Genomic DNA, 24025 nt, shown 5'->3' with positions numbered 1-24025 from the left:
GAAATGTTTTTCATTTTTTAATATTTCATTTTTTTCTGAAATGTTTTTCATTTTTTAATATTTCTTTTTTTCCTGGAAATTAATTTTGTTTTCTGAAATGTTTTTTTTTTGTCATTTTTGTTTTTCAAGTTTTGGTTTCTGAAATTTTGTTTTGTTTTCTAAAATGTAATGCTGCTTTTTAAATTTTTTTTTTTTTTTTAATTGTTGTTGTGATCTTAAAAATGTTTTTGTATCGAGTGATTTGTTGAATGCTTTGCACTTCAGGGCCACCGTAGTATTGGCATGAGGTCACATTTATTTATTTAATCGAATATTTATTTATTTATTTAATCATGAACAGTATAGGACTCCATAGTTTGTAGAACTGCATCGTCTCAGTAGGCCTCAAACTGAAAGCTGTCTGTAAAATTCCTGCCGCCTGTTTGGATCTAATAAATGCTCTTTTGAATCAACTCTGTGTTTTCTATTGATTTCTGTCTTCATTCAATCTTTGACTCACAAACAGACTTGAATCTTTAGCCTTCCCCCTCATCCTGTTCCAGCTGTTCTAATCTTCACATGTTTGGTTCCTTCTCAGTAGAAATGGGTTGGAAAAGAGCTTTGGAATGTTCAGGTGGTGCTGATGTCTTTCTAGATGGAGGTGGGCAGAACAGATGAGAGCCCCTCCCTCCTGATTCAGAGGGGAACAGTGGGCAGCAGCTGAAAGGAGGGAGTGGAAATGGGAAAAGTTCTCTGCATGTTTCTCCTTTCAAAGAACAGAGGGACACGACTCCATGAACAGCAGAAGCTAAAGAGTTGGAGAACATGCCCAAAGCTGCAGCACCACCTTCAAAAAGATGCTTCCTCTTCAGGCTCCGCCCCTCCACATCAAGAAAGATCAGAGTTTCTGCTATTGGAGCTTTTAGGGGGTCAGATCTTTAAAAGAGAAAACAGGAAATGAAAATATTTGACAATCCAGTTGATGAGAAGCTGCAGAAAGACTGAAATCCATCAGATTGTAAAAACGTAGAGGTGGTCCTTTGATGATGATGATGTGATGAAGATCAGACGCTGATGTCACTGATGTTCTGGCTGTTGATGGGCTGGATGTGGGTCCTGGTGGTGCTGAAGAATGAAAGATCCTTCTACCTGCAGTCATTCCTGAAGGAAGCTGATTGCAGCTGTTCTCTCCTGACAGATGGAATGATGGGAAATGAAGTTCATGTTGAAGTGTGGTCCAAGCAGAACAGAAAGGTCTCACCTCAAAGTCAGGACTTGGATCAGCTGCTGTTCTCTGGGAGCGTGCACGTGCTGCTGCATGTGCTTCTGTCATGGCGTTCTGGATGAGCTGCTGAGGTCTGTTTGCATCAAGACTCTCAGCTGCTTTAGTCAAACTGCTGAGCGATGGAACAATGGAGCCGTTTCTGAAGGTAGAGGATCAAACATGATGGTCTGCATCCGTTTGCTTCAGGAAGTGGAGGTTTTTTAGAGTCTCCAGACTGTTTCTGAACGGCCAAAGAAAAGCAGCTGATGTGGTTCTGTCTCCTACCAGCAGGGAGCGCTCTCAGCCGGACAGAACAGATCCTCAATGCTGCTCTGAGAAGGACTCTTCTGTTCCAGAAGCAGACTGTTCACATCCAGGAGAATCTGGACTCCAATGAATCCCAGAGAATCTCCTCTCTGCTCGATACGCCCCCTTTGTGTCTAGAGGTACCTAGGAAGGCATAACATAAAAAGTAAAGGTTTGGCTACCAAAGTTGACTGTAACAAAAAGCACCAAACAAATGTCTCCATAAAATGACAAATTTATTTACAAATAAACAATCCAACAATAACTAAAAGTGAAGCTAAAAGGCTTCAGGGTGAACCAAGGCCAAAATAACAAACAAAACCCCAACTAACTGCAACATGTAATCTTACCTGCAAAGAAAGAAAGAAACAAAGAAATCAAAGACAGAACGCTAACCTAAAACAGGAGAAAACATGTACTAAACAAAATGGCGGTTCACCCCATTCACTTAAACGAAATCATAAACCAAAGGACTAAACAGAGTGGGCACAGACAAAACTACAAACTACGAAGAACTACGAATACAAAATACTAAAGTTCAACACACAACTTAACAGGTGGTGAAATCAAAAACAAAATGGAGAAGAGGGCCAAGCTGCAGTGGAGACTGTTGCAGCAAGGCTCCCTTCCCACCGGCTGGAGGTCCAAGTGGTGGCTTTGAAGGTTGCCTCCACCGGCTTGTCCAAATGGAGGCCACACCCTTTCCACCACACCTGAAAATAATCACAGACATACAAACAAAGATCCAAAAAAACACAGAAGTCCCACTCTGATACAAAAATAACACAAAACACAGAGCAAACAGAACCAAACAAAACCAAATAAAACCTAATACGGCCACAGCCGTAACACTGCTGTTTGGACACTTTGACCAGCAGAGGGCAGCAGAACTTTCAGCAACTCTGGATCTGATCCCACAAAAACAATCCATGGATGATCAGATTTCAGAAGATTTGAAGGATCAAAGACAAAGATGTTCTGAAGAGAAGATGTGAGAAGAAAGTCAAGAATGAATCCACTCTGACTTCTCCTCATGTCTCTGAAGCTTGTGTCTTCATGTCTTCACCTCAGAGTTTCTTCTGGATTCCATGTGGATCAATAATATTGATCATGTTCTGTTGTCATTTTCCATCAGAACTTCAGGCTTTTCTCTGCTGATGATCTCTGAGCTGAACTTCTTGGAGGAATTCCTGAATCTGGGATTTGGAGCAAACAGTCAGAACAAAGGAGGTTTCCATTTCTTCCAAGCTCTGCCAGAAGAAAAGAGCTGAAGCTTGAAGCTGAAGCAGCATTTGCTCAGAGAATCTGTCCTCCAGACCAACAAGTCCCACCACAGCCTTGAAGACGTTTCCAGAAGCAGCAGCAGACTGTGTTCCCATGACGATGCTGAAGTCAGCTGCTGCTCTGCAGGAGAAAGTCTGCAGCTCCTCAGTCAGGAAGCTCTTTCAAGCTCGTGCACATCTGTCAGTGCAGCAGCAGAAAGCCTGTTTCCCTGCAGGAAGTCTGAGACTTTTCAAAGTAAGAGCCTCATGTTGGCAGAGATGGGTTGGATTCTTTGATGCTCCAGTGTCTTTTTGGATTCAGGATGAGTTCATGCAGATCTAGAAATCCCACCATGATGATCATCCTTGAGGAATTTCAAAATAAAAGACTTACAAACACCACATTCACTGCTGGATGATAAATACATTTACTATTTATTTTCTGTCACTAAATCATATTTATCAATAAATCCTTGATTCTGAATGATGGATCTAAAGTTGAAAAGAAGTCAAAGTGCTGACTCAGCACAGATCAAAGGAGACACAGATGATTTCCTGGAATGAAGAAAACATCAAACATCATGATGTGATCTGGAACTGAGCTGTTCTTCAGAAGATCCTCCCAAACATGGAAACTGTTGCTGCAACACGTGAAGGTTTGGTTCTGTTGCTAGTGAGATCTGATGGATCAGAACCAGACTTCTGTCAGCTGGAACTGGGGCTTCTTCCAGACCATGACATGTTGTTCAATAAAGTTCATTCCAAAGCGTGACTGATTCATGAAGTGGTTCCTTGAGCCGTGAGTTTTGCCAGCAGCAGGAATCCCTGAGAGTTAGGAGACAGTTTGTGGAGAGAGTTTGTAGATTTAGGAGAAACCAACGTTTGAAATGAAACCAAAGTGTCCTAAACCAAAATCACTGAGCACATCTCAATGTTCCACAAACAGTCATTTTCCACAGTGGACCGTCACCACACACTTTACAAGACAGTTTCTCACAACTTTTCTGACAACAAATCCTGAAATTGTTCCATTCAAGGAAACATTGACTAATATTTGTATTGATGCTGTTTTCCATCTGTGTTTTCAAACCTGCATCAAGAATTAGCTCATGTTTATTGATTCACTTTCTGTGGAAGTTTGGCTTCTCTGATGAACCACCAGAGGGCGACAGAGAACTGTTGAGATTATTAACACAACAGTCAAATATTTCTTTTCTATCTATTTTACACAGAAATACTTTAGGTGTTTTACTTTTTGATATTTTCCCTAATTTATTTTAAAGAAAATATCGTCTAACTGTAAACTCCAATTCAAACATGCTGACAAAACAAAGACAGATTTCCTAGAGATTTCCTAATTCTGCTTCCATGTGATCACATGAAAACAGTCCAATGTTTTGGATTCTTCTTCTTCTATATCATTGACATTAAAGCTGCAGCTCTGTCACCAGGAAACAACATGTGACAGGTCCCAGTTTTTGGTGGAACACCGTCTCTGTGATGCTACAGACGCTGCTAAAACACAGTGGATTTCATTCTGTTCTATGTAGAAAAGACTGTTTGATTCATGTCTGATGAATTCATCTTGGAGTATTTATCCTCCACGTCTAGAAGTCCGCTCCGTGAAAATCCTGTCCGACTTTAAAGCGGTCCGTGTTTCCATGGTGACAGAGGGAATAGTGCCGTTTGGAGGAAGTGCGGCTGCGCAGTCCGTCACTGAGCACCGTCACTGCCTGGACCTCTTTCTGGGTCCTAGTGCCCTAAAGGTTACAGCTCCTGGTTACACAAGAAAAAAGTCCATTCTAGAGGCCACTCTGACGTCATCATCATCAAAGACAGCGTTACCTAGCAACCATACCAAGACCATAGCAGCTATAGAGGGAAACACAACAAACCATCAACGGCGGTTAAAGCAGTCAGACGTTTGTTCTGCAGCTCAGCAAAAATCTCTGCTTTAGGTTTTGGGGAGAAAAACAAAGGAAAACACACGGAGAAGGATTCTGCAAAGGAAATCCCAAGTTCTATTGGTAAGTCAGCGTCCTGGAAACATGCTTTGTTGGTTCTGAAGTGGCAGGAATGCAGACTTAGATTGGTTTGTTTCCTTGGATTCTTCAGATGGATTCAAGCTGTAAATGTTGTCAGCATAAAGCAAGTTTGGACTAAACTAAAGCAGAAAGTGGCTTTGAAGATGGTCAGGAGAAATGAGGGCTTTTTTCAGGAATTCTTGGAAGAGGAGGACTTCTCCAAACAACCAGAATCTAGGAGGAGGTTTTTTCAGCATTGAGATCAGGATTTAGCATGAGCTTCAATCCCATTTTTGTTCAATCCAAATGTTTACCGTCATATTCAGGAGTTCAACTCTGAAAGCCACCATGACATCATAGACATTAAAGACCCTGTTACCTAGCAACCAAACACAACAAACTGTAGACTATTCAAACTGGACATTTTGGGGCAACAATTCTTTTCTAACTCAAGTTTTGATGAAAAATCCAAATGATGGAAACAGATTGTGTAAAGGAAATGAGGATCTATTGGTGAGTCACAGTCCTGGAAACATGAGTTGTGCTCTGATGAAGACGCCTGATCCAAATGTGGATTTTTGAAATGTTCTTCATGAGATTCAAACTGATTGAAGCTTTGAATTAAAGGTGTCAACACATTTCTGCATTGGATTCATTCTGTTTCAGTGTCTAAGGTTGGTTTTGTGGCAGAAACCAAGTTTTTGTTGAACAGTAGCGTTTGAAAAAGCAGAAAGTGGCTTTGAAGATGGTCAGGAGAACTTCTTTGAAGAGGAGGACTTCTCCAAACAACCACAACCTTAGAGGAAGTTTTCTGAGCATTCATAGAATGCTTTTACAATGACTCATCATTTTCCACAAGAAGCTAATGAGTTTTTCCAAATGCATGCTGGATATTCTTAGTTCTAGCTTGGAAAGCACTTTGTGGGATTTCCCTGGAAAACCTGCTTTATCAATCATTTTGGTCTCTTTTTCTTCTTCTAAGTTCCAGCTTGGTGAGTGTGCAGGTCGCCATGGCAACCACTGTCCAGGTCAAAGGGAGGACCACGGCCATCCAGTCTCCAGGCTTTTGGATTGATTTGGATTTGATAAACATTTGTTTCCCACATTTTAATAGTAGAATTCAACACGGGACATATAGTGGATTGTAAGAATAGGAACAAAAACAGCAACAACAAAATAATCCTCCTCCCCTTAAAACATGCATTTGACTCTGAACAAGTCTAAAACAAATCCAAGCAAAGACCAGCGCTGGGACTCCTGCTAGTTTCTTTTAGAAGAGCCTGCCTCTTCAAAACATAGAATGTTCAACAACTTTCCTTCCTCTTTCGGCTTCTCCCATCAGGGGTCGCCACAGCGAACAAGTCGCATGGTAAACTTGGCAATGTTTTTACGCCGGATGCCCTTCCTGACGCAACCTTCTCAAGCCGGGCTTGGAACCGGCACAGGGGTTGAGAAGGGAACAGGGAGCAGCCCGGAGTCGAACCCTGGTTTCACGAACGGAAGGCGCCGCGAACCAGCACGAGCTAAACCGGCTCCCTATAGAATGTTCAACAACTAGAGCTAAAAATGTCTGTTGGTAGATTTCTGGATGTTGGCCGTATCCCAGCGAGCAAGGCCAAGTCAGCCCCATATGGTTTCAAAGTGGACAGAAAATGTTTTTAGGAGTTTCTAGAATGTTCAACAACTAGAGCTAAATGAAACTAGTGCATGAAATGACAAAGAACTTCCTGTTTGAAAGGAATCTCATGATGGCTTCCACCTGTCTCTTTGCTTTTCCTTTCTTTTTTGGGTTTGTCCTCTTTGGGAGGTTACACAAAACTGCACTTTAACCCAGAAGGAAACAACAACCGCTCCACAATCCCTGAATCCCCTACAGCTTTTATCGAAACATTTACATTGACCATTATCACACATTTGATTGCATTTTCTCGTTTTCGTTTGTTTCCAAACAAATGTTGTCAGTCTATCAATGCTCCAACATCTTCAAAGGTTTTTGGTCCCAAATCCAGAGTGGAGCTGGTAGGACGTGATCATTTCAGCCTCAGATTTGGGATCTGTCATCTCTCTGCCACCGTGACACCGAGTGATGATTTCATGCTCCAAAGCGGCCCGATCGCTGGCTTTAGGGACTATTCCAAAAGCTTTCAATGATGGCGGGGAATGAACATTAGGAACAGATGACGGCTTGAAATGTCTGCTGTTGGTTTCTGATCCAGACAGAAATTCAATCAAATGTCTGTGAATCCATGATTTCCTTAGAATCTTTGACTCTAGATTCAGATCCATCTGGTTCAAAGGATGAAACTGCAGCTAAAAGTCTTTCAAAAGTCCAAATCCTCAAAGATGAAACAGAAAGTTCCTAGAAAGTCAAATGAAAAACAATCAGATTGTCTTAGATAAACCCGTTTGGAAGTTAAAGCATAGAAACAAAGAAAGTTCCAAAAGCTAAAAGCCTGAAATAAAGAAAAGTCCAAAGAAAAACAGAAATCCCACATTTGGATCAGTAAAGACATGAATTCTCCAGAAACATCCAGAAACAGCTCTGAGCAGCAGCCATGAAGGGACTGAGAACAGACGGACATCAAAGCAGAATCCAAGCAGCACCTTCATCCTGATGAAGCTCCGCCCTCTGACCTTCAGCAGTCATCTCCAGGCTCCGCCCCCAGTCTGTGACGGCTGGATGATGCTGTCCTCCACCTGCAGCTGGACCTGGATGTTCTCTCAGACCATGTGGCCTCATGGATCAGAAGGTTGAGGGTTCAAGTCCCTTCATGGTTGAAGTCAGACAGAAAGTGAAGAAGAGGGAACATTCAGAGCAGTTTCTGTGCTGTTTGCTTCCTCATGAGTCACGTCTAGATCAGGTCTGGATCCCAGTCAGAAAGTCATCAGGAAATCTGCAGATCAAACCTTCATTTACTGAAATGGAAAACATCAACTGACTTTCTACAGATTCTACATCCATTCATCAAACTCCAACAGGAAGAAGATTTACAATCAATCAAATCTGTTGATTTCCTGACAAACGTTGTTTTCTCTTCCTGTTTGAATGTTTGATTGTTTTCAAACATGAAGAGAGTTTTTTTTCCTGTTTTTAGCTTGAAATTTCTGTTGAAATGTAAAGGTTCATTCAGAATTCCCCAGTGGCCTCATGTTGGAGGAGGGGCTTCATGAGATGCTGCTGGGGGCGGAGCTTGAACACACACCGCTTCCTGGAACCCAAACTCAGGCTAAGTGGAGGTAAAGTTGGGATTTCTGGGGCCTGTTTCAGAAAGGAGGTTCAACCAATTCTGAGGTTAAACTTGAACTCTGAGTTGGTCAATCGAGAGATTAACAACTCTAAATTTTCTGTTTCAGAGCAGCTGATCGGAGTTAGGTCAATCAACACTGAGTGGACTGATTCAGAGTTAAGCGTGCGCACCGCGACTCTAAGAAGCCATTATCAATGGAGCGCAGATATTATGAGTCACCATGGCAACCGTGAAAAAAAGAGGTCTGCGTATTTTTCGCCAGCTGAACTTGACGTGCTGCTGCAGAGTTACAGTGAATATGAGAACATATTCCAGAAGAAAAGCAACATCGCTGCATCTGCAAAACAGAGACAGTTAGTGTGGAAAACATAGCTGCTCAAGTTAATGCGTAAGTTTGCATTTAAATCATTGTTATAAATATTGGCTGTAATAACTTTTTAAATAGCGTAAGATGTGAAATAAAAAAAAAGCGATATTTAGGTGTACTTTTGAAGTGTTATTCCTGGTGTAATTGTATGAAATGCTGCAAAGTGTACAGAACCAATCTGGGGGAAAATGCATTTAACGTCGGTAATGTTTAGAGGACTTTTTTGTTAACCTTCCCCTCTTGCAAACGTTGGTCAGTTTAATATTAATACATTCAATTGTGTTTTTAAAAGTGAACTTTTGTCTACCCTTGTATTGATCGAGTGGTATAGGTTTATATGGGATTAAGAAAGTAAGCAGTGCTAGCAAATTGTGTTTCCAAAAAGTAATTGTTACATTAATCTAATTCAATGTCCCTGATTTCATTTTCATGTAGATGCAATCCTGCAGGAATTAAAAGAACATGGCAGCAGCTAAAAATGAAGTATAAAAACATAATTCAATCAGGTCAAATTTGAGCATGTCATGGATGTAGGCTTTGTTGACAATATTTGACATATGAAACATCTACATAGCAATACATATCTAATGTTGTTTTCATTGTATATATGTAATTGACTGCAACGAAAAACGGTAACGCTCAAACAAAAACGTATGGGGAAATTACAAAAAAATCGAGACTACGTCTCAAAATCCTCGCACGACGTAAATGTAACTCTCTACGAATTATTGCAGCCTCCTCGTCTATTGGGTCCTCCAAAAAAGGACAAGCCATTCTTGTCACTTAGACCGTCTCTGTGTGACGTTAATTTGGGCAATGAAGGTTAAAGCGAAAAATACTGCTTCATCTTTAAAAAGGGGAGGGGACCGGCAGAAACCTTGAGTTTAGGGAATAAAACCTGCTCCCTACCAGGTTAGGTTCACAGCATAAGTAACCATGGACACTGACTCCGAGTATAAGTTACCTCTCTTTCAGAAACGGGTTTGAGACTTACTCTGTTTACTCTGGTTTAACAAACCTCCCATTCTGAAACTGAAAACCCAGGGTTTCCCTGATTTCAGGGTTAACGCACTCAGAGTTTACACTTAACCTCCTTTCTGAAACAGGCCCCCATTGTCTATTTTCATTACACATAGATTGAAATGTATTGATCATTTACTTTGTTGCTTTTGATATTTGTGGCTTAGAGATGATGAAAACCTAAAAAATCTGTCCAAGAAAGTCAGGATAAGACAAGACAAGACTTTATTGATCCTCGGAGGGAAATTCAGTTGTTGCAGTAGCCAAACAAGAAATATAATAGTTAAAATAACAAAGCCAGTAAAAATTAAAAAATTAACAAAAAGTTGAAGTAAAAGTACACATCATAAATCAAAAAGTAACTCCAGCAGCAGTTTCAGCAGTCCTAAACTGTGTCATTCTATAGTCTAACTGCTGTTGGGACAAAGGACCTCCTGTAGCAAATCATATATGAAAACAACCAAAGTTTTTTTTCTCCAAAAATACATTTCTACACATTAAATACTCACTTGTAACTCCCTCTAATGAAGTTACTTCGTCAATATGGTATGGAGCCCATCAGATTTTTCCCCCCTGTAAAATAAAGTCTTCCGCTGTAGTACTGAGGTTGAGAGGGTGAACTCTTGTCAGAAATGTGTAGAATCTAGAGTTTACACGAAATCCTTACATTATCAAGAAAAAGTCTTACAGGTTTTCAGGTTCTTTTTGAGATTACATACATGACTAAAACTTTTTTCACATTCTTTAAACGAAGAAGGCTTTTCTCCTGTGTGAGTTCTCATGTGTGTTTTCAGAGTACATATACGACTAAAACTTTTTTTACATTCTTTACAAGAAAAAGGCTTTTCTCCTGTGTGAGTTCTCATGTGTTTGTTGAGACTAGATGAAAAACTAAAACTTTTTTTACATTCTCTACAAGAAAAAGGCTTCTCTCCTGTGTGAGTTCTCATGTGTTTGTTGCGAGTAGATACATCACGAAAAAATTTTTTACATTCAATACAAGCAAAAGGCTTTTCTCCTGTGTGAATTCTCATGTGTGTTTTGAGATGAGATATACGACTAAAACTTTTTTTGCATTCTTTACAAGAGAAAGCCCTTTCTCCTGTGTGAGTTTTCATGTGTCTTTTGAGACTAGATACATCACGAAATTTTTTTTTACATTCGATACAAGAAAAAGGCTTTTCTCCTGTGTGAGTTTTCATGTGTCTTTTGAGAGTAAATATACGACTAAAGCTTTTCTCACATTCTTTACAAGAAAATCTCTTATCTTCTGCATGGATTCTTATATGAATTCTGAACAGAGATATGTTACAAAAGCTTTCACCACATTCTTTACAGATATAACATCTTTCATCAGCACCAGTTTCCATGTAGTCAGGCGGATTAGTAATTATTGTTGAGTTTTTACCAGACCTGATAGAGGAAAGTCTCTCTTCTTTTTGAGATTGTTTGTATTTCTTACCAAGATTTGTCTTCTTGGAATTTTTTCTAAAATCCATGTTAAACTGACTTTCTGACATGTGAGAGCTGTCCACACTTTGGACATGTCTTATGTCTCTTCTCTTCCTCTGATCTCTGTTCTGTGGGTCTGTCTCTTCATCTGTAGTTGATGTTGATTCTTCATGTTGGTTTCCTTCTTCACCCTGACTATCACTTACATTAAAGTTCTGCTGATTGTTTAGATTGGCTTCACTGTTCTCATCTTCCTTAATAGTAGGAATCTCCATCAAGGTATCAGTCTCCTGCTTCAGATCAAGCTGATCTTCCCCTGGTTCCTCTTTCATCTGTGGAGGTTTTGGTTCTTGCAGTTCCTCTTCTGTTTGTGGAGGTTCTTGTTCTTCCTGTTCCAGTCTAAAGTTCCTCTGCTGGACCCAGAGATCTTCCTCTATAGTCATCCAACACTGGGGGAGGACTGCAGGGACACAAGAACAGGTCCTTTTATATGCTATGGTGACTTTATTTATTGTTAAGTACTAGGGCTGCACGATATGAGGAAAACTTGCGATATGCGATATTAGTGATCAATATTGCGATAACGATAAATTTGCGGTAAATAAACAAATAGAAAAATAAACAAAAACATCATTCCCATTTCATTGCAACAGTTTAAAAATTATACTCCAAATGACCCTCGTCGACATGGGGGACAAACATCTAACATAATAGGCCTCCATCTGATTGGTCAACAATGGGAAGGCGTCCATCTGATTGGTTAAAGCATAAAGGGATTTATTTGATTCGTTAAATGCTTCAAGCTGCTAGAAGATTGTTTTAACACATTTTGGGTTTGCGATTTATTGCGATACTCGCCGTCTTTTGCGATATGCATATTGCAGAGCTGGATATTGCGATAACGATAAATTTGCGGTATATTGTGCAAGCCTATTAAGTACCAATAAAAATTATTGCAGTATCATTCAGAATATGCACAATTAAAAACTTTTCATTTTTTAAATACTTTGCTTGTTTTCTTTAGCACAACAGTATAAAACTGTGCTGAAAAAGCCCCCCCTACACCTCCCCTCTATAAGCAGAGCTGCTTCAGTCTATAACCTGTAGTCTGAATCAGTTAAAGATAGAAACTAATAATTTCCCGAATACAAGCGGCTGAAATGAGCTTCCTCCGTAGGGTGGCGGGGCGCTCCCTTAGAGATAGGGTGAGAAGCTCGGCCACCCGCGGAGAGCTCGGAGTAGAACCGCTTGTCCTCCGCATCGAAAGGAGCCGGTTGAAGTGGCTTGGGCATCCAGTCCGGATGCCTCCTGGACGCCTCCCTGGAGAGGTGTTCTGGGCATGTCCCACTGGGCGGAGGCCCCGGGGAAGACCCAGGACACGCTGGAGAGACTACTTCTCTCGGCTGGCCTGGGAACGCCTCTGGGTTCCCCCAGAGGAGGTAGAGGAAGTGGCTGGGGCAAGGGAAGTCTGGGCATCTCTGCTTAGACTGCTGCCTCCGCGACCCGGTCCCGGATAAGCAGAGGAAGATGGATGGATGGATGGATGGACTAATAATTTCTTTGTTTTTTTTTAAGGAAATGAAACTGCCGATAAATAATTCATAAATGGTACAAACAAGTATTTAATGTCATCTAACTGTATACTCAAATTAAATCATGCTGAGATAAATAGGACAGATTTACTAGAAAGGGGACAGAGGGATTAACAGAAAATGTACTTTTAACCTGATTCTGTCTCCAATTATTTGTATTTTAAATTATAAATAGGAAAACAAATAGAATCTTTTAGATTCATGACATTATTGACAGTAAAGATGCAGGCATCTATAGTAAATGTTTGACACAAACTTTTAGGCTTATTTCAGCACAACACCAGCTGTGTAATGTTAGGAATATGCTGCTAATAAAGTTACATTCACATGTCTGTTATTGTATTTATTTTATTTAGAAATCACCTCCAGGACCGAGGTCTGGGACCCCATGAATCAGGGTCAGAAACTTGCCTGTGGTGGTGTTGGTGGGTGTGTTTATGTGCGTGTGTTAGCCTGGAGGTGATGCTGGCAGCGCAGACGGTAAAAATGTGTCAAAAAGAACTTAAAAACGTAAAATAGAATGTAAAAATCTTTTGCTGTAAAGTTTGACATATTAAATCACAACTGATAAATTAGCATTTGCATGTGTTCATTAGAGTTACAACCTCAAATCAGTGATTTCAACTGCTTGAATCTGCTGCTGGAAATCACAGCACGAACTACAAATACATTTCAAAAGAAAAAATATGTTTAATTTCCTGACTTTTATTCAGAAGTGATCTCTTTGAGGTGTAAATGGAGACACGGCAGAGAGACAGCTGCCAAGAGACCGTTGTCAACAAAGTGCAATGTCTGAGGAAAGAACATTCTGTAAAAATCAATATTCTCTCTAAAACAAATTAATTCCTACATTTAAATGGTAATGAAGACTCATCAGCATATTCATGCTACAATCAATACTTTGTGGAAAAAAGTCAATATTAATTTAATTGTATGTATTTTATCAAATTTTAATAGAGAAATGACTCATAATAAAGATGCTCAATAGCTCAGAAGATACTGAAGCTATTTTCACCTTTTCAACTTTCTGTACTGACTAATCATGACCCTGTTGTCCTACTATAACAAAGATTACTGTATGTCAATCAATTACTTTTTTTCCCCAAATATGGATCATGATTGGTCCAAAATGCTTAATAGCTCTAAAAAATACTGAAGCTGACAACATAATTATCTGATATAATCTTTGTTGTCAATAACAAAAACAAATCTAATCACCATTTTGAGCCAGGCAACAGTGTTTAGTCAGGTGGTCTGAGTCACGTTTTTAGGGCAACCAGTTGCTAATCCCGATAAGCTAGTTCAAAGTCCACGTCCCCCATCACTGAAAGCTGCTCAGAAGAAGCTGTTTTCCCCGGGGTTCCCCCCTCCTGGGCGGGGGCGGCGGGCCCCTGCCTCGCTCCTCCCTGGACCAACCGTGGGCCGGGCGGATGGCTGCCTGGAGTGCGGAGCGTAAGGCATAAGTATGCGTGTGAACACTATCTGTTTTGTGTACATGTCGACAGGTGGACATTTTTGCAGCTAGCAGGTGTGTTTATAACATTTGAGTGTGTGTGTGGACAGGCTCCACCCCTTTTTATTTTTTATTTTTTTATTTCTACATTTGAACCTTACCATAATGATTAACAACCAGTAAACTTGTTGCTTTATGCTGCTTCATGGTCTTATCCCCCTTCCCCTCCTATTATCACCCCCTACCCCCCTCTCTCTAACGTCCCTCTCTCTTCTTCCCCTCTTTCCTTTTCCGTCCAGTCCAACACCAAAGATTTTCAGACATGATTGAAATTAATAAAGTTTGGCCTCAATTACAAAAGGGGTTTATTCAGACATACCTTTGGTTTGTCTGAAGATTAATAACCCCTCTTGTTAAAGTAAAATATGTCCAACACAAGAGGCCCTCAGCTCTCATCTGTCTGCCCAGCTGTTGGACAGGACAAGTTAAAAAAAAAAAAAAAAAAAGAAGCTGTCAATCAAATGTTCGAGGTGGGGCCAGTGGGCACCACACCTTTTACTGAGGCATCTGATTGGTCAGTTTATAACTTGAATAACTGGCAATAAGGAAAAAATATTATGAAAAAAAAACTGAGATAAGCAACAAGATATTAGGAAAAATGTTTCACAGCAAGAATGGTAATTCTGTCTATTTAGAATGACTGAGTAACAGCTGCCTATTTTTCTATAGAGGTCTATTGGAGTTTGGTGACAGCAGCTACTTCATATTAGGAGGGGGGGGGGGTCTCTACTGTCCAGTGATGATACAGTCTATGCTTTTTAGCATAGACTTTTTGACAGCTCCTCGTGGTTTGACTACTCATTTGCCTCCCACTTGTTAAAGAACCAAATGAAATTGGCAAATTGGCTTCTGAGCTGCTCCGTGGTCAGGTGTGTGCCTTATTATCACAATGACAACATTCTTAAAAAGAAGAAATGCACAGGGGAGCTCAGCAACAGCAAACGGCCCTGGAGATCACGGAAAACAACTGAGGTGGATGAAGGAATAATTCTGTTCCTGGTGAAGAAAACTCCCTAAACAGAGGGTTTACCACAAGATGTTAAACCTTAGTGAGCCTCAAAAACAGGAAGGCCAGACTAGAGTTTGCCAACCAACTTCTAAAACAGTCTTCACAGTTCTGAAACAACATCCTATGGACAGATGAGACCAAGATCAACTTGTAGTCATGTAGTCAGAGTCATGGAAAGAGAAGAGAATGGAGAAGGAAAGGAACTGCTCCTGATCCTAAACATCCCATGTCATCAGTGAAGCATGGTGGTGGTAATGTCATGGCGTGGGCATGTATGGCTGCTAATGGACCTGGTTCTCTTGTATTTATTGATGATGTGACTGCTGACAAAAGCAGTAGGATGAATTCTGAAATGTTTCGGACAATATTATCTATGGAAGCATTTGTGTAGCATAATTAAAAATAAAAGACAATACCAGAAATGCTTTTTCATTTTCAAAATGAAGCCGCATTTGTTTACTCAAAATTAAAAAGAAAAAGCAATCCGCCAAACCGCTTTTTCATTTTCTTCCACAACACTGCTTATTCTGTCACTAAATTAAAATGATAAAGAAAATAGTATTTGACATTTCATTTTCAAAAAGTTATCTGGTAAATGTGTAGCAAAATTCAGTTAGAAATGTCTAATTTGACAATTAAAATGGATTAACAGAAATGATTTTTCATTCTAAAAATGTAACTGCATCATACGACTCACAAATGACGTTTATAAAAAAACTTAAAAATGCTTTTTCATTTTCTACTTAAAAACCGCTTATTCTGTGTCATAATTAAAATAAAAGTGCAAAGAGGGGATTGCATTTTCATTTTCACATCCACCCTGCGAATTGTGCTGCAAAACACAATTTCAGTTAGCATTTCCAGGGGGAGGCGGGGCGATGACATCAGTGCCTGTTGATCCAACCAGCAAACGCCAAAAGTTTTGAATGGTAAAATCAGTTAGCGTTGTTCAAGGGGCTGTAGCTGTCCTGGAACAGCAAAATCAGCATGTAGCCTTAGAAGACGATCTTCTAAATCAGGAGTGTCAAACTCATTTTGGTTTGGGGGCCGCATTCAAGGCATCTGATCCCAAGTGGGCCGGACCAGTAACATAAAAGCAAAAAACAGTTTTTGTTTGTTTTTTACTTAGTTGGAAGAAATGCCTCAACCAACATGGTACCCTAATCACTTATTACACATTCATTCACAGAGGCCAATGGATGTAAAATAAAATGCATTTCACTTAAAAAAAATTAGTTTATTTAATTTTATTCAGACTGAATATTTTACATCTGACACTGAAGCAATCCTTATAATAAACTCAAGAGGGGCTACGGAAAAAAAATGAAACACCTGCCTAAAATGTAAATGTGCAAATCAATGAATAATTAAACTTGCAAACATTTGTCAACATAACAAGAATTTGGAGTTATACTCCTTTCTCTCCTCAAACTTTGGCTAGCCGTCAATATCAGGATTCAGATCCTGTGCAGAGACAGATGTACTGTCATTCAAGTGTGCAAAACACAATGAAATGTCCAAAAATCCTTTCCTGGTTTCTGCCTGAATTTTGTGGCAACACCTGCTTTCTTCCTGAACTTTGATGGGCGCCATCATTGACCAGACTGACATCATGTGACCAGTTCACTCCAACATAGTCCAGCACTGTAACAAGAGAACTGACCATGTCATCAGCTGTTGTTGTGTCTATCAACTCCAGAAACTCAGCTATGACGGTCTCTTCAGCACCTCTAAGAAATGTGCACAGTTGTGCAATATCTGTATCTGTGCTTTCATTAGTAGTGACTGAAAATACAAAAAATTACTAGATTCCTTAATATGGCGCCCAAGTCTCCTCAGAGATGTATCTGTAATCATAATCCTTGACAGACTGCTTTTTGGGAACAAGACTTCTGCAGCCTTCAATATTTTTCAATATGTTCAGCATCTGCAATCAGGTGTCCATCACTGCTCCACCACTGACGACACGCTGCAGTAAATGCAGATGGTTGTCCAGCTACTAGTTGGTAAATCTTTCTCTTTTCTTAACTGCAAATGGTGAAAGTTTCCTCATTGTCTCATAGTGCTGCTGAATGTTATATTCTTTGAGAACTGCCACCTGTTGATGACATAACAAGCACGCAGGTTTTGCTTTCAACTCTGTAAACAAATAAAACTTTGTCCATTTTCCTGAAAACTCAGCACTTCACTTCAACCCTTTTTTCTTTTTGACAACATCTTGGTCATTAGGGTGTCACTACTGATCATTCTTATAACAATGTAACAGCAGTGGGGCTTGGTGAGAACCAAACTACATCTTATTCAAACACAGAGCCGTTAGGCTTCACTTTTGGCACATGCAAATATATGCATTTTCACCCGTTTTGCTTGGCCTTTGCTCCCCCTAGTGGCGAAATTGCGAATTTCGGTTATTTCGTAAAAAAAAAATCATAACTCGCCACAGGAATGGACTAGAAACGTGCTTGTTTTTTTTAAACATTCTTATAATTTTTACTCATCATGACTGGGCCGGATTGAACCTTATGGCGGGCCGGATACTGCCCGCGGGCCGTATGTTTGACACCCCTGTTCTAAATGTTTATCACCGTTATGATTATTATTAAGGGCCTGCTTGCTCATAATTTTTTTAATCTGCTAATCGGTCAGTGCTTCTTTCTTGGCTGCAAGAAGGGTCAACATTAGGCTAATACGTGCTAAATACATTAGCCGTGGAGGAACACATCTTGTTTGTTTCATTTCAAATCCAAAAAGGTTGGCATTGAGTCTCTGTCCCAATATTTATGGACCTGATTTTACATTTATCCTGTTGAATGCACCACAGTTAAGGGACACGTTGATTGGTCGAGATGCATTATGGGAAATGTGTGATGCACGATGGGATACATAGCATGTAGCCCTCAGATGTAAAGTTACTGCTAATTCCTAATGAGTATGTTCATGAAAGACAAGCTACTTCAACACGTCCTGAATATTATTATTCCTGTTTGACCTTAAAGTACAACACCCCGTACTGGCATTCATGACCAGCAAAAGAGCTCCGAGGCTAGAGCTTCAGAGCTCGTCTGCGGCCAGATGGACGAAAATAGCTCGTTAACTTAGTTCTGGAATGAAATAGAAATACTTGCATCCATTTTCTTAACTGCCAGACATGCCAATGAACCATAAACACCGGAGTCCAATCTCAATCATTTCATTCATTAGATGCAAAATGACTGACATGACCAAAAAAACAGCTGTGCAGTCATAAACATGTGCAACAGCTCGCAGATCCGCTTTGTGCTTTTCCCACTCATGCGCTCACGTTTCAACCACAGATGAGCCCACATCTCCGTGCCTGTCATCTCACCAGCAACAGTTTCAAAACACAGGATCATTATTACATTTTCATTTCACAGAGGGATACGTCTTTTTTCCCCCCATCTTTTAAATCGCCCGTTCCTAAAGACCGACATGGAAAGTAATGTACATTGTGTAAAACTTTAACGTTTTATTGAAAAGAAGTGGCATTATTTATATAGGTGGGCGGGGTCACAGTAACAGCACTGAGTAAATGGACCCCTTATGACCCCATTGGGGGGGAAAAAGACAATGTGAGAAGAAATGATCATACAAACATGATTTTTTTTCCAAGTCAAAAAACTACAAACAGAAGACAGATCAAGTGCTTCTTTTTGTCACCCCCCCAACGTTCCACTGTTTTTTCCTCTGTGAGTCGACCCCTAATATGTATTGTAGTGTTAGGAAGTGTGAGGTCAACATTTCTATAGATTGCTCAGAAAAGTGTTCCTACTGATTTTAATTGTTAAATTAGAGACTCTAGACTTTATGTTGGCTTCTTATATTTTTTTCTTGATTATTAGAGATTAAAACAAAATACTGAAGATCAGAGTCACACTGACCTGCTGACATGTGAGAGCTGTCCACACTTTGGATATGACTTCTGTCCCTCCTCTTCCTCTGATCTCTGTTCTGTGGGTCTGTCTCTTCATCTGTAGTTGATGTTGATTCTTCATGTTGGTTTCCTTCTTCATCCTGACTATCAGTTACATTAAGGCTCTGCTGATTGTTTAGATCTGCTTCACTGTTCTCATCTTCCTCATAAGTAGGAATCTCCATCAAGGTATCAGTCTCCTGCTTCATATCAATCTGATCTTCATCCTGACTGATGCAGAGTTCCCCTGGTTCCTCTTTCATCTGTGGAGGTTCTGGTTCCTCCTGTTCCTCTTTCACCTGTGGAGGTTCTTGTTCCTCCTGTTCCTCTTTCACCTGTGGAGGTTCTGGTTCCTCCTGTTCCACTTTGAAGTTCCTCTGCTGGTTGCAGAGATCTTCCTCTTCAGTCATCCAATGCTGGGGGAGAACTGCAGGGACACAAACACAAGGAGCCTTTTATACGTTTCCAGGACTTTGGGTTTTTTCAAGCATCAATGAACTCTGTGATCATTGAAGAAAAGGTCTGAGGAGTCTGGAAGACCACAAGAGACTAATGAAAATGAATATACAGTGAGGTCAATAAGTATTTGATCACCCTGTGATTTAGCAAGTTCTCCCACTTATAAAACATGGAGGGGTCTAAAATTCTCATCATAGGTGCATTTCCACAGTGAGAGACAGAATCTGAAGAAACATTCAGAAATCACGTTGTACGATTTTTTAAAATCAATTTATTTGTATATTACTGTGACAAATAAGTATTTGATCACTTGATTATCAGATTTCTGACCAGCAAAGATCTGCTGTTCTGCTTTTAAATAGTCCAACTCCACTCTGATCATGATTCTAAATTAGTGGCACCTGTTTGAGGTGGTTAGCCTGCATAGAGGCACCTGTGCACCCCACAATCAGTCAGAAGTCTAACTACCAATATGGGCAAAACCAAAGAACTGTCAAAAGACACAAGAGACAAAATTGTAGACCTTCACAAAGCTGGAAGTGGCTACGGGGCAATTGCCAAGCAGCTTGGTGAGAAAAGAACAACTGTTGGAGCAATTGTCAGAAAATGGAAAAGGCTAATGATGACCCCTCACAAGATCTCACATCGTGGGGTATCGATTAGGGGTGTAAGAAAAAAATCGATTCTGTAAAATATCGCAATAGTTCATTTGGCAATACTTGTATCGATTCAAAATGCTGCCAGATCCATGTTTATTTAATTATTTCTGAGCGTCCTTTAGTGTCTGACTCCTGCTTTCCACTTCACCCTCCGACCGCTAGTTGGCAGCAGAGCACACAGAGCCTCTTTAAACAGCTCTACTCTGCGCAAGACAACAGGAAGACGGCAGCCAGAGGCAGATTGTTCTGTTGTAATGAGACATGAAGCATTTAGTTTTTACTTGGAATGGATACCAAACAGAAACTCTGAGCCATGTTGCTGCCAGCAACATATAAAAACGTGGATTTTGGTGCTTTTTAGCGGCTCAGATAAATACGAGTTAAGCACGACAGCTAATGGCTAGGCTAATGCGACAAAGCGGGCTAAAGTTCTGCAGAACCTTCCAGCAATAGATTCAAGTTGAGCGACCTGATGGATCAGAGGGATGTGTACAATGCTCTGAAAAAAGGCCGACATCATGGCGAGGAGCGTTAGTTTACTTCTGTGTGTGAGAACTGTTGTTGCAAAGTTGCAGCAGAGAGGCAGAGCAGACTGATATGTAAACAAAGCACCTTCTTTGTGAAATTAAAGCAACTTTCCTTTTTGTCCTGCTGCCTCATCATCACACTTTGTTTCTGGAAAGAATGAGTGGGTCCCCCCCCCCCCCCCCCCATACCCTTTATTTTTGAAGCACCATTCAGGCTCCTGAACCATTAAAAAGAACTGGAGAAGCTACATTAAGCAATGTTGAAATTAAACAGCATTTTATTTCCCCAATAGAAATGCTTTGGTTAAGGCACATTCATTCTTTGTTTTTATTATAATGAAAAACATTTTGTTGTGGAAATCAGACAATGTTGACTGTTCCCTTTCTATATTTTAACTTACCAAAATAAAAGCACTATGAATTGCTTTGGTAAATGCAACTTATATATGAGAAACAGTTGCAGTGCTTAACATAATGATCATTAAATAAACTGAATTTGACCATTTTATTACAGTGGAAGACATTAAATTCAGGTCGAGTTTATTCAAAGTCATATTTAAAGAAAAAAGAAAGAAAATATGTTTTGGTATAATATTGGGATATATATCGTATCGCGGGGCGCAAATCGGGATACATATCGTATCGCCAGACTCTTGCCAATACACACCCCTAGTATCGATGATGGTAAGGAAGGGGAAGAATCAGCCCTGGACTACACACAGGAGGAGCTGCTCAATGACCTGAAGAGAGCTGGGACCACCATTTCTAATGCTACTATGAGTAATACATTAAAACGTCATGGTTTAAAATCATGTATCGCACAGAAGGTTCCCCTGCTGAAGTCAGCCCATGTCAAGGCCCGTCTGAAGTTTACCAATGACCATCTTGATCCAGAGGAGTCATTGGAGAAAGTCTTGTGGTCAGATGAGACCAAAATAGAACTTTTTGGTTTTAACTCCATTCGGCGTGTTTGGAGGAGGAAGAAGGAGGAGCATCATCCCAAGAAGGCAAAAACCTCCTCACCTCAGTCAGAGCGTTGAAGATGGGTCGTGGCTGGGTCATCCAGCATGACAATGACCCGAAGCACACAGCCAAGAAAACCAAGGAGTGGCTCTGTAAGATTTCATATAGAGGTTCTGGAGTGGCCTAGCCAGTCTCCAGACCTAAATCCAATAGAGAATCTTTGGAGGGAGCTGAAACTCCGTGTTGCTCACCAACAGCCCCGAACCCTGACAGATCTAGAGAAGATCTGTATGGAGGAGTGGGCCAAAATCCCTGCTGCAGTGTGTAGAAACCTAGTGAAGAACTACAGGAACCATTTGACCTCTGGAATTGTTAACAAAGGCTTCTGTACCAAATATTAAAGTTGTTTAACTCAAGTGATCAAATACTTATTTGTCACAGTAATATACAAATAAATTGTTTTAAAAAAAACGTACAATGTGATTTCTGAATGTTTCTTCAGATTCTGTCTTTCACTGTGGAAATTCACCTATGTTGAAAATTTTAGACCCCTCCATGTTTTCTAAGTGGGAGAACATGATAAATCACAGGGTGATCAAATACTTATTGACCTCACTGTATGTGCAGAGGTGAGTAGTAACGTAACACATTTACTTAAGTAACTTTTTAGTGGATTGTTCTTGTGAGAGTAAGACAAGGCAATTTTATTTGTATAGCACAATTCGTCCACAAAGTAAAACAGGAAAATGATTGGTTTATCGCGCGGACAGTAAGTTAGTGTAGAACCACCACAGAGTGACAGGCGGGTACCCAAAAAGAAAAGCATGAAGCTCAAAGGGCTTCTCTGTTTCTGTGATGAAGGTCACATACCTATGTGGTGTAGCTGCAGCTGTGGTTTCCAGATGACATCCAGCAGTCTGCGCTGACGACAGAGCTCCTGCTCGTACTGGACGATGGTTCCTTCACAGAGTCTGCAGATTTCTTCAGCAGCAGCAGCTAGTCGCTCGTTGATCAACTCTCTCAGAGACTGAAGGGAAGACATGGTTCCTGCTCCGATCTTCAGCTCCAACTCCCACAAACACCGCCGTCCTCTTCACTGCAGCTCCGATCGATCATCTGCTAGTCTCACAATCACAGCAATCCACGTTGTCTTTCCGTTCAACACTTCTTCACTCATTTACGACACTTTGGAAAATGCTGAGAGTTCCCACACGAACCACGTATCGTCCTTTCTGTCCAAAAACCTAACAAACGTCCCAACAAAACAACACCGTCCTCTCAACACAAGCTAATGCTGCTCTCAAGCTAACAAGCTAACGCTGCTCTCAAGCTAACAAGCTAACGCTGCTGGCAATGAGTTATATCACTAGAGGAGACATCACGTGGTTCCTCATGGGAGGAGAGCACCGCCATCTTGGTGAGGTCAAGTTACTGCTGCAGTGCATGCATTTGAACACATTTTTTTACAAAATGCCACTTCATTGTGCGGGTTTCAACTGCCAAAATCAGATAAATTAGTCCAATAAGGAGGAAGGTATATCATTTCACAGGTAAGTATTTTAATTTTTTTTCTTTTAAGGCTGCAGGGGCTTTATTAATAGAACACATGTTGACGTGCATGATGTTGCAGGGCTATTATCAACATGCTGCATGATGTACATTTATTTTGCTGTCAATATAAATGTACATTTTATTTTGCTAAACCTGTATACAGCATACTAGCCTATTATAGTAATATAGATTTATACATTTCTGACTCAGTGACTGAACTTTTCTTGCAGGTTTCCAATGGATTCAGACTTAAGGAAAAAGTGGATCTTAGCAATAAAAAGAGCTAACCCAGATGCATCACTGTGGTACCAACTACGTTTAACAAAATGAAGTTTACACTCATGTCGACAGCATGTTGATAATACTAATAACCCGCAGCATCATGCATGTCGAAATGTGTTTTAGTAATGAAGCCGCTGCAGAATTAAAAGGAAAAAATTATAGTACCTACCTGTGAAATGTTATCCCTTCCTCCTTCGTGGACTAATTTCTCTGATTTTGGCAATTGAAACCCCCACAATGAACTGGTATTTTGCACACAAAAAAGTGTTCACATGCATGCACTGCAGCAGTGACTTGACCTCACCAAGATGGCAGTGCTCTCCTCCCAGGAATCACGTGATGTCTCCTCTAGCGATATAACTCATTGGTTTCTTCTCTATGGAGTGATATATCTGCTACCACGTTGCACACAGAACTTTCTAATTAGCACACTAAAATTTCTAGGTTGCAAGTGAAAATATTAAATATTTGCTGTTCAATATTTTTTTATTCTGCTTTGATATACAGTATTTTTTTTCTTTTTTGTCCTATCTTTGATTTTGCTGACCACTTTGAGCGCGACTTAGCGTGATATGACTGCCAGCGCCAAAGTTCTTTTCGCATGCGTTGTATGTCAT

At 40.3% G+C, this 24025-nt stretch overlaps 1 long non-coding RNA gene across 1 annotated transcript; it reads right to left on the bottom strand.

Annotated features, from left to right (window-relative positions):
• Nucleotides 1-50: 50 nt before the first annotated feature.
• On the bottom strand, nucleotides 51-24025 carry LOC101172629 (uncharacterized). The gene is made up of 6 exons (XR_013652060.1): nucleotides 22446-24025; nucleotides 18936-19394; nucleotides 9980-11382; nucleotides 7440-7602; nucleotides 1529-7194; nucleotides 51-1403 (listed from the first exon to the last, which is right to left on the bottom strand). It is a non-coding gene; the product is annotated as an uncharacterized LOC101172629 (long non-coding RNA).

Source organism: Oryzias latipes, chromosome 2 (genome assembly GCF_053564925.1).
Source record: "Oryzias latipes strain Hd-rR chromosome 2, Olatipes_Hd-rR_3.1".
NCBI classification, from domain to species: domain Eukaryota; kingdom Metazoa; phylum Chordata; class Actinopteri; order Beloniformes; family Adrianichthyidae; genus Oryzias; species Oryzias latipes.
The sequence above is the reverse complement of the archived record's forward strand: the minus strand, read 5'-3'. Positions and strand labels throughout refer to the sequence as shown.